Raw genomic sequence first — 11,760 nt, forward strand, 5'->3', positions numbered from 1 at the left:
ACATATTGAGAGCAGAAGACATAGTATTCTATATTGGAACACGTGTAAAGATTTGTAATATAATTTTTGTAATGTAGTATGAATTTGTCATATTTTGTATTATTTTGAATGATTATGATTTTGATATGTTTTTCTATTAGTAGAGTAAGTAATTGTTTTGCAATTTTTTGGTATTTTTATTGTTTACGGTATATTTATGTTTTGTCTAATTGTGATTTGATTATTGGTTCTAATTAATTTTATGCTATTGAAAGTTGCGAGAAACTTGTAAAGAGTAATTTGGCAGCCAAAGTTGGTGATTTGTTTGCCTATCATTTTTTTTTTTGGCTATATATGGATGGATATAGTAGCATTTTTTTTGTTTCTGAAATCCAAACACAATGAACCAACATAATACGGCAGACCATAAAAGATTTCGCAAAAACCGTGAGAGGTCCAAGAAATCTGGGTAGGTATATGCAGCAGGCAACGGGCCAACCACTACTTGCAATAAAAAGACGGAAAAGGCCAAAATCTGCAGAGAAACAACAACGAAACCAGTGTAAAAGGGTAAAATTGGAATAAGGCGACCAAAATTTAGAACCTGTGGCCGACAAGCATGAAACAGAGATGACCTCACAATGACTTCCATCACACCTACAAAGACAAATGAAGACAAAATCAACGCTCAAATTACAAAATAACCAGCGGAATCACTGTAGCAAGGCCTTCCGCGCCTTATGTAGTTAGAGATTCGGCACTGCTCGGCAATTGAACCGGTCAATCCGATGAACCGGCTATTGGACTGGATTGGGTTTCTAATTAGATTGCTTGAACATAGAGGTCATTGACTAGTCAAGGATCCGGCAATTCAACTGGATTAAATCGAGAACCGATCAGTTTTGTCCATGGACCATGGTTTTGTGGGAAAAATTTAGTCAGCTTTACTAGGATTCAAACTTCAAACCTTTGGTATATGCTATAGTATACTTACCACTAAGCCACTTTACCATATGTTAATAGAATAGCATTCTTATAGTATATAAACATCTTGTTAATTCTATCTTTTTTTTTAATATCTCTAAAACAAATTTATTTGGAATCTTTTAATAAAAACTTATGACCCCTCAAACTCTATAAGTTATAAAATGGATTTCAAAAATAACATATTACATAATTCATTTTAAAGACAAATATTTTTTTTAATAATTTTTTGCACTTAAAATTCGTAACTAAGCTAGATAATTACACTAAACACAGATAAAAGTTTACACTTAAAGTTTGGTGGATTACTAAATAAATTTATGTTCTATTGATTCTTATATGAATTAATTATTCTTAGCAAATTAAATTAAATGAGCATTTGCTATGGCATTAATTTATATCATATATCTTATATCAAAAATTATGAAATATAATATTTAAATATATTTAGTGATCCACTGATTCAACCACTCACCCACAGATTGAACCAGTGATCCGTTGACCCACCTCCTTTGCTGAGCTCCTTCCTGTGCCGGTTTTAACAACTATGATTGCATGACTTGCTTAAAAACTTAAAAAGTCATCGTACATTTTCTACATCACAATTGCGGGTCATGACTTCCAACTCATCCTGCATAATAGAGGCGGCAAAATGGAGTCCATACAAAGCAAGTTTAAATGGATTTGTATGAAGCGTAATGACTTTAGATCGATAACGATTTCAACCCAATTGAATTGATGGATTTGCATGAATTATTCGATCCGTATAAATCCATTTAGCAAAATAGATTGCGATGGGAACGAGGACCAAAACTCGTCTCACGCCCACCACCAACTCTACAAACAGATTGCGCGCACAGCCTAGTCAGGACCTGCAACTTCCTCTTTCCAGATTGGTGTTCTTGCAGTCCACAATACTGGAGAACGTCATAGTTGAACACTTGAATAATTGACCAAAACAAGTGGAGCTAGGAGCAAATAGTCAATATTGATAGCTAGCCTCTCCAAGATATTTAAATTTGATAAGAATCTTTTTTGTTATTGTCTTCTACTTCCTTTAGTATATTTTCATTTTTTTTATAGATTTTTTCCCTTAGTTGCTTAATGATCAAATGTTCTTTGTAGATTTTTTTTTTTGTAGATTTTGTTAGATTTTTCCCCTTAGAATTTTTAAGTGCTTTTAAATATATTATTTGAAATATAGTTCAATGAGTACTTATTGTATTAAATAATGTGTGATTTAAAATTTTTAAATGTATTTGATAAGTAACTAATTTGAGCTATATTTGAATGACATTTTATATTATTTTTAGTCACTTTGGCAATACGATAGGAAGAAAATGGATTACGTTTGGCTATAATTAGTTTAAAATGTTTTTAAGTGATTAAATGAGGTTTATGTCCCTTTTTACTTGCATTTTATCCATAATTTTTTTTATAGGGGTTGAAAATAGACTTCATTTGGATGAAAAAGGAAAGTTGATAGTTTTGACACATTTTAGTATTTCGGCAATATCTTGAGTTACAAGTATCGGATTGAAATGATTCTTGAACCATTTTGAAGATAAGAGATAGATCTACATTTTCTATGAGACATCGAAATCCTATTTAAAGGTTTTCCAAGTCAAAAAGCCAAATTATAGTAGCCAATTTCTATGGTCGAAGCTGAAACATAGCATTGAGCAGTTAAGGGTATTTCAGCCATTTCTCAGCTTACACAAATTCAAATGAGATGATTCTTAATACATTGGCAAACTAACTCAAAGGGTTACAAGTCTTATATTTTGGTAAAGAGTTAATTCAACTTTTATCATCGAGAAAAGTTCAGTTGAAATTAATGCAAAATTGGAACAATATCGAAGACTGAACAAAAATTGAGAAGCAAAGCAGGGGAGAAATCTGGCCGTATATCCGACCAGTTTCTAGACGGATTCTGATCAGAAATTACGATTTTCCACTTTCACAACTTGTTTTCTCCTCAAATAATTCACAGCTATTGATGGACATGTGACAACTATTTTGCAGCTATAAAAGTGATGTTTGAAGCCTCATTTCTTGACAAAATTCTTTTATAAATAGCCATGGAGTTGCAAGAATCAAGAGAGCTTGAAGAGTGCAAGAAATACTACTAAAATGTAGCTCTTATATTTTCTTAGTGTTAGGTTAGAATAGTATAGGATTGTTTAATTAGATAGTCCATACTTCTTGTTCATTAGCTAAACAAAGATGAAGAAGGAGACAAAGATGGAGTAGATGAGCTTATGTGACAAGAGTTACATTTATTTTCAAACTCTTTTTATCTTTTGTACTTGATTCTATTGTTTAGTTAATATACAAGTTTGAATTCTATGTTTATTATATGTTTCTAAAGTTGAATTCTATGTTTATTATATGTTTTTAAAGTTTATGTCTTGAGTTTGGTTGAACTTTCTATGATTGTTAGTATTTATTATTTGGTTATTTGATGCTATTATTTTAAGTTATTTAACTCTTTAAATCATGATTAACTTGGTACCATTAATTGTGATTACCTAAAGATGTTATTTCTTCAATGAAAATTGAGATCTAACACTAGTTCAAGAAGTGCTAAATCTAGGGAGTGCACTCACGAGAATAGAGTTGCACCTTTTGTAGTTTTAGTGATTCATTTCATGTAATTTCGTAGAATAAATGAACTTATAACTAATTTCATAACCATGATAGTAGGTATGGATTAGTTATAAGTATAGTTGATTTATTACGAAAGTGGATGTCACACGTATTAGAAAATTACAGCATGACTAGCCAAGATAGTTAGGAATCAATAATCCAAAAATAGCCATTGTATGAGTAGTTAGGAATACCATAATGTAAAAAGTTTTCATTTGTTATTTTCTTGCATAAGTTTAACATAGTTTTATTTCTTTTAATTCTTTAATCGTCTAAATAATAGAGAAACTTTAGTAGTGTCGGTAATTGTCCAATTTTTCTCGTGAGATTGACCCGATATATGCCCTAAACTACTAATTTGACCTATATATTTGCAATCAAAACGGATATAAATTGGATTTAAACTTGTACACATATCAAAAACCCGTCAGTATTTATCTCTTTATTGAGCTCATAATATAGGATAAAATGATTAAATTTAATATTTATTTTTTAAATCACAAAAGTTACTCTAAAAGCACCAATTTTTGATATTTTGCTAAAATTGCTTTTAACACCAAAAGCTCTACTTCTAATTTTATGGGATAATATTTATAAAATGCCTTAATTAGCACATAAAAATGCTTTTTTAACCAAAAGTACCGCAACCTCAAATGGGATCTAAACCTATGCCAAGTACTAAATTCATCATTATCAAATGTTTAAACTCTAAGTTGCTTTTTTTAAAAAAAAAAAAAAATTCAATAGAAAAAGGGTGAAACTTGAGAAGCAGGAAGGAAGGAAGAGACTTGAACTCAAAACTAATTCTTCATATTTGGCCTTAATCAAGGACTCCTCACCCAAGTTGCTTCCCTTTTCCTTTTTTTTTTTTCTCAATCTTTTTCATTTTCACTCAAATTTTCTGCTCCAATTTCTATCCTAATTATAGAATGAAATTTTTATTGCCTAATCTTTTACACATCATGGAAATGGGGAAAAAAAATCACTCTTTTTTCTTTGATTGGTAGCGGCTTGAGATAATCTTTAAGCATTATGAATCAGAACTTTCTTATCGCATTATCTTTGTATTAGATTTATTGGATTACATTCTAACCAATCATTATAATCAGTTTTGATGAATTCCTAATTAAATTAATATAAGAATAGGATAAGGCAGTAAAGAGGCGTGGAAATGAACTTTAAATTGTGAAACATCATCCAGGAACAAAATTTGGACAACAAGAATCCGTATGCACACACAAAAAAAAAAAAAAAAAAAAAGTCTATGAATGGATCATCCAGCATCGTTTGGAATTGCAGGAATTTTGAAGCTGTTTGACTTCAATCCGACCCCGGCTTCAACTTGGAGAGCCTCCGATCTAGCGTTGGATCCAGCCTTGGCCAACAACATGATTTTTGGCCGTCTTCTCATTTTCTTGATTTTTTTTCCTTTTTCGGTTTCAGATGTTTTTCGCCTATAAATAGGTGTCATTAGGACACTTGTTAGTAGACTTTTAATTAATCATTATTCAACTATTGTTGATTTATTGTAATTTTCTTGAGAGTTTTCAAAGGTTTATCTTGATTCTTTTGAATCGTTCTTGAAAGTTGATCTATTGTAGTTTTCATTTTGAATCTAGTATGCAATATATATATTGTATGAATTTTTTTATTATAGATAGTGTGTGAAAAAGATTAATGACTTCAAACTTTTAAGGATGCAATATTGATGATGGAATAAATAAAAAGAATTTATTATTATTAATCTAATTTATCCACCTTGGCTTCCTTCACTGCCTCTCACAATTTACTCAATCTAATTTATTATTATTAAAAAGAATTTCATGATGAAGTAAATAGTCCACTTTGGCTTCTTTCGATGCCTCTCACAAGTAACTTAAATCTAATTTATTACCATTGAAAAAACTTAAATAGTAACCAAACTATTCAAGTAGTATAGTTTTGGCCACTAAATTATTTGCTGGTTTTAAATCGCACATTCAAACTCACAAAAGTGATATATTAGTAGTCATTCCTTTGAATTTCACCATTAAAATGATTATTTTCGGTTAGTTTTAGTTTATTTATGCCAATTCACAAAAAGCTTCGCTATATATTTTTACACAAAAAGGAGAGAAAGAAAGAGAAAGAGGAAAAAAAATTGAGGAGCCAACTGCTGTCAATGAAAAGGAAAAGGAAAAATGCGAAAGAAAAGCATATAAGTAAAGAATATAATTAGGTTTCATTGGTTTGACTTAATTTTTAATCCTAAAAGTACGGATAAAGCATAATCTAGAGGTAAAGCTAACCGAATGAACCCTTACCACTTTTGTGAAATCAAACACATATGGGATAATATCATAAACCTCTCCTGAGATTTCTTTTAATATCATATGACACCCCTAAAGTTTTAAAAATATCACTTGCTAAATAAAAATATTCCTGAACCACTTTGTTCACTTCAAGAAAACCATCACCTTAAAAACAATCTCCGATAGTACAACCATATCACAATGCTATATCCCACAAAAATATAAATTTGAAAAATAAAAAAATTATTTAAAAAGAAATACACTTGCATCAATTTAATTTTGTATGCTCAAAACCAATTTCTTATGAATTTATATTTTTTCCAATATCTTCTCAATTCTTGCTCAAATCATTAAACTGTATCAATCATTATAAAAATCAACTCAAGATAAGCAAATAAATCATACTCCACTTTATCACAATCACAAAAAGTAAAAGATAAACAAAATTTAATTTATTGTAATTTACAAATAAAATATTGCATAGTCATCCAAAAAATATGAATGAGAGAGAATGATGAAGAAAAGGGAAAAAACGAAAGTGACTTTCGTTTATTTTTAAAATTTTTGAGATTCATTTATTTGATATTTTGTAAATTATGTGTCAAGTGAGAGTTAATATAATGTTTTTACAATTACTAGGGAAGGTAAGTGATATTTCTAAAACCTCAGGGGTAATCATACTCCACTTTATCACAATCACAAAAAGTAAAAGATAAACAAAATTTAATTTATTGTAATTTACAAATAAAATATTGCATAGTCATCCAAAAAATATGAATGAGAGAGAATGATGAAGAAAAGGGAAAAAACGAAAGTGACTTTCGTTTATTTTTAAAATTTTTGAGATTCATTTATTTGATATTTTGTAAATTATGTGTCAAGTGAGAGTTAATATAATGTTTTTACAATTACTAGGGAAGGTAAGTGATATTTCTAAAACCTCAGGGGTGTTAAGTGATATTAAGAGAAACCTCAAGGAAGGTTTCTAATATTATCCCAACACATATTGAGTAGGCAAAAAAGATACTATTTCAATTTTTTAGGTGGCAACAAGATTTTTTTTTTTTTTTTGCCCTTATCACTACATGTGATGTGATACTCATGTACAAGGACAAAACTAGGGGATTAGGGCTGAAGTTTTATAGAATTCAATTTTCCTCCCTTACAAAATTACATATTGTCAAATCAAATAATCTTCCTCCCGAAAAAACCTAAAGATATTTAGATTATACATTTAAATTTATGTATTTTAAAATTCGCCTCCTCGAGATATATTTTTTGGTATATGACACACGAGTCATGCATCATATACAAATGCACATGAATGGAAGAGCACGTCACGAACACATTACCACATAGAGATTCTCAATGCCCCTGTAAGTTTCTTTTAGATTAGAGCCATTTTAGCAGTCACCAATTACATTTAGGTACCATAAATATAAAAAATTAGTCCCATCATAATAACATAAGAATAAAACACAAGGTTGAGCGCCTTTTACTTTTTGATACTAGTATTGTAATGTATCTTTCTAATATAGAAATGGTACGTCAGAAATGCATGTGAAAAATCTAGTGAAGTGCACAATAATAAGTGTATAAAGAATGAACTAGAGCTAGAAAAACAAAGGTACAATTTCATAAACCTTTCTTGAGGTTTCTGACAATTGCAGCCACCTCCCTTGAGATTTATAAAATTACACTTATGTCCCTTGATGTTATTTTGCGAATGTTTCTTTATTCAAAAGCTCCAATCTCAACCTAATACATTATATTCAATTCCAAGGTCATTTAAATGAACTTCTTGCCTAGTTTTATAAATAGCTGACCAGTAGAGATACATTTGTTAAAAACAGTTTCTTCACAACTTACTTAGCAAAGGGCAAAAAAATGAAGTCCGAGCATTAAAAATTGATGCCTTGAAACATGGCCTAAATTTTTTTTGCAAAGAACTACCTTAAAATTTTAATTTGTTTTGTAAAACAAATAGAGGCAATATACAATATTCATAAGACTTTTTGTTCTTATATCACGACTTGTTAACAAACATACTTTCTAGGAGATGTGTATGTAATTTTTCAAACTTCAGGAAGGTAATTACAATCAATACAAACCTCAGGGGAGGTTTTTGAAATTATCCCCAAAAACAATATACATTAGTTCCTAAAGTTGTAAAATTAGAAATCTAAATTTAATAAATTCACTTAAACTTTAATTAACTTGAAAAACCTGAATTCATTCATCAAAGCATGCATGAACATCATACAAGAAGGCCAAGAATTCAAAAGAAAAATTCTGTCAGTTTTCACAAAATTTGGGGCCTTAACATGATTATGCCAAAATTAGGGGGCCAAACAGCAAATATACTTTTTTTTGGGGCTTCGATGAAAGAAATCGGCAAGCAATTATCATGAATAAATGCAAAAGATATCGAAGGCTCCATGTTGAACCAAAAATGGAGGAAAGCAAGCAAGAAAGAAAAAAACAAATAAGAGACTAGGATTTTCATTTTTTAACTCAACTCCGAACATCAACAAAGCTAGACATTTGGACTGAGTCTTCTGATCCAAACGAAACTACCTAAATAACTCTATTAGAATGCATGTAAGCAGGAATGAAATAAACAAGTAAGTCCAACTCAAGATTAAAGCAACCCAAATAAACTTATATTCTACAACCCAAACTTCAACCCATGAGTAAACCCCCTAACAAGACCATATAGAGATACAAACAAGACTATGCAAAACCACAAGCAAGCCCAATATAAAGTATTAATTCAGCCCATATCATAACCTAAAAGCCCAACTCAACTAATCCAATAACTTCATTTATATCACATATGACATAAAAAAAAAAGAAAGAAGAAGTAAAAAAAAGAAACAGGAAAAGAAGCACGCAACAAGGTTGGCAAAAGGGAAAAGAAAAGACAAAGGCATTAGTTTAGGAGAACAAGGAAGAAAAAGTCAACCCAGGTCAAATTATTTCAAAAACTCATAGCAAGGCCACCAAGGCACCAACTATGCGCCAACTCTAACCAAGAAGAACAAACTCTGGGGCAAAAAAAGAAAAGAGAGAAAAAGGAAACAAAGGGAAAACCACACAAAGCATCAAAACTTTTCAACTGATAACCCAAAGGATGGAAGAACTCCGATGACTCATCTCTTCATGAAAATAAATTAAAACACAGGAATACAAAGGAAACTTCTAACTCATGCATCCTTGCCATAAACCAACGAAAAGCAAAGAAAGTTAGATTAGCAAGTTCATAGGGTAATGAAAAGAGATTCACGCTGAGATTCCTAAGCTTCACATAACTCAACGTAAAAAATTGCAGAAAACTCATGTCCTACATCTTTACAGGTCGAAAATGGCAAGGCTCATGTAAAATTTTAGGACAAAACATCCCAAAAAAGAAATCACTATTGTCAATCAAGAATGGGAGAAAATTTTAAGAAATTAGTCAAATATGATATAAAATGAAAAGAGTTGATCAAGTAAGGTTATCTACAACTCCTCTAAGGGTTTTAAGTTGGACTAGACATCGGAGGATGGCCGAAATTCAAAATTTGTGGAATTCTTCTCTGAAGTAACGAGCGTTATGATAACGAAACTGTTTTTACCTGATATAACAGGTAAAAACACTTTTATCGACCATTTGATTACCTGTTATACTGGTCATCTAAATAAAATAGTACCTAAAAATATGGTTAGTAAGTTTTACATTAAAAATAGTAAGTTAACTCAAGAAATTAGTAACTTTTATGTCTCAAAAAGTAAATTTGAAGAAATATGGAACTTACTTTTTTTTTGAAGTAGATAACTACTCTATATCTAAAACTTACTTTTTGGAGAGTAAGTTTAGTTCAAATAATAGTAAGTTTTTATAGACTAATAGTAAATATTGTTGATAGAATAGTAAATTTGGGTTAATCATCAAAACTTACTAGTTTATGACATAAATTTACTATTTTACTTAAAGAAACTTATATGGAACAAGTATTAGGAAGTTTATTTGAAATAATGTTAAGATTTTTTATTAATAATTGAAACTTAGTATTATAGTTAGTAATTACTCGTAATGTAAATGTATGATACACAATTGTACGTATCATTTATAAATGTTATATGTTTTAAGCATTTTAAATAAACTATGAAAACTTTTTTTTTGCATATGACCTTATAAAATATGTAAGAATAATTTGTCATATTATAAATTTTGAATTATTTTTGAATTTGTAAAAGGTTAAAAAGTTTGGATGACAGTAAAAAAAAATCTTTTGAGTTATATATAGAATTGCACTTATCTATACATCACAATTTCCATATATGGACACCGATGAATATAATAAAATGGTACGCAATTTTCATATATTAATGCCTATGAATTTAATAAAATGGTAAAATCTTAATAAATTTATTTTATGGGTCACAAGTATAAAAATTAAAGTTGTATTAACATAGAATAATCTTTGAAAATTATAGTAAAATTACCCATATGTTAAGTTTTGTGACTTTCAAACATACTTTGTATCATTTACATTATGGATTTGTATCCATATGTTTTCTATCAAACTCTTTTTTTATTGGCAAATGGTAAGTAAATTATTATGAAAGGGCATTTTATAATAATCATAATTTTTAATAGATGAATTTTATGTAAATTGTTAAAATTATGAATTCACAAACGACTAAATCTGACTACTTTATGACATATATTAGTCTAAATGACTAAAAAATTACTGTAATCATGTACACGTTGATTGTTGAATTGAAATTTCTTTTATTACTAGTACAAGTTCTTCTAATCAAAGCAAAATAAAATCAAATATCTTTTCCTTTTGTATGCAATAGTTATGCTTAATAGAAAATTATTAAACCATTTTTACAGTACATAATTTCTCCTAAAATTTGTAACATTTACCATGACCTCTAACCTTGACATTGTTATTTAATTTACCTTCTAAATTTAATTTAATTTTCTTATATTAATTGTTATACTAAATTTATAATTTTTGTTATTATATTATTTCTCATTTTGTTTAGGCTTTTACTCTTATTATTTCTTGTGTCTCATATGTAAATTTATTAAAACTTTATCATCTTATTATATTCATAGGTGTTAATTTATAAAAATTTTGATATATAAACAAGTAATATTCTATATATAACTAGGAAGATTTGTTGTTATTATTATCCAAACTTTCAAACTTTTCAAAAATTGAAAATAATTAAAAACTTATAATACGACAAAATTTTATTACATATTTTACGAGATTATGTGAAAAGTCAAACTTTTTTCCATAGTATTTTAAAATATGTAAATAAATTTTTTTAAATGTTAACTATAATCTTGTATTATACAGGTATATTATGAATACTTACTAACTAAGGTACTAAAAATTAATCATTAATAAAACATCTTATCGTTATTTCAAATAAATTCCCTAACACTAGTTTGAAATATGTTTTAAAGTAAAATAGTACATGTGTCTCATAAATCAGTAAATTTTGATTATTAATCAATTTTACCATGTTATCAGTAAGAATTACTATTTATGTATTAAAACTTACTATTACATGAATTAAACTTACACTATAAAAAGTAAGTTTGGGATATAAAGTAGTAATTTATTTATTTAAAAAGTAAGTTTAATATTTATTCCAATTTACATTTTGAAGTATAAAAGTTACTAATTTATTACTGTTAACTTACTATTTTAGATGGAAAACTTACTTTTTTATTTTTAAGTGTTATCCTATTTAGGTGGATAGGCCTATCAAATAATCAAATGGCCGCTAAAAGTAAATAAAAAATAAATCGAAAATGGTCATATAAGTGTTATCCTATTTATGTTTCAAA

Source organism: Coffea arabica, chromosome 3e (genome assembly GCF_036785885.1).
Source record: "Coffea arabica cultivar ET-39 chromosome 3e, Coffea Arabica ET-39 HiFi, whole genome shotgun sequence".
NCBI classification, from domain to species: Eukaryota; Viridiplantae; Streptophyta; class Magnoliopsida; order Gentianales; family Rubiaceae; genus Coffea; species Coffea arabica.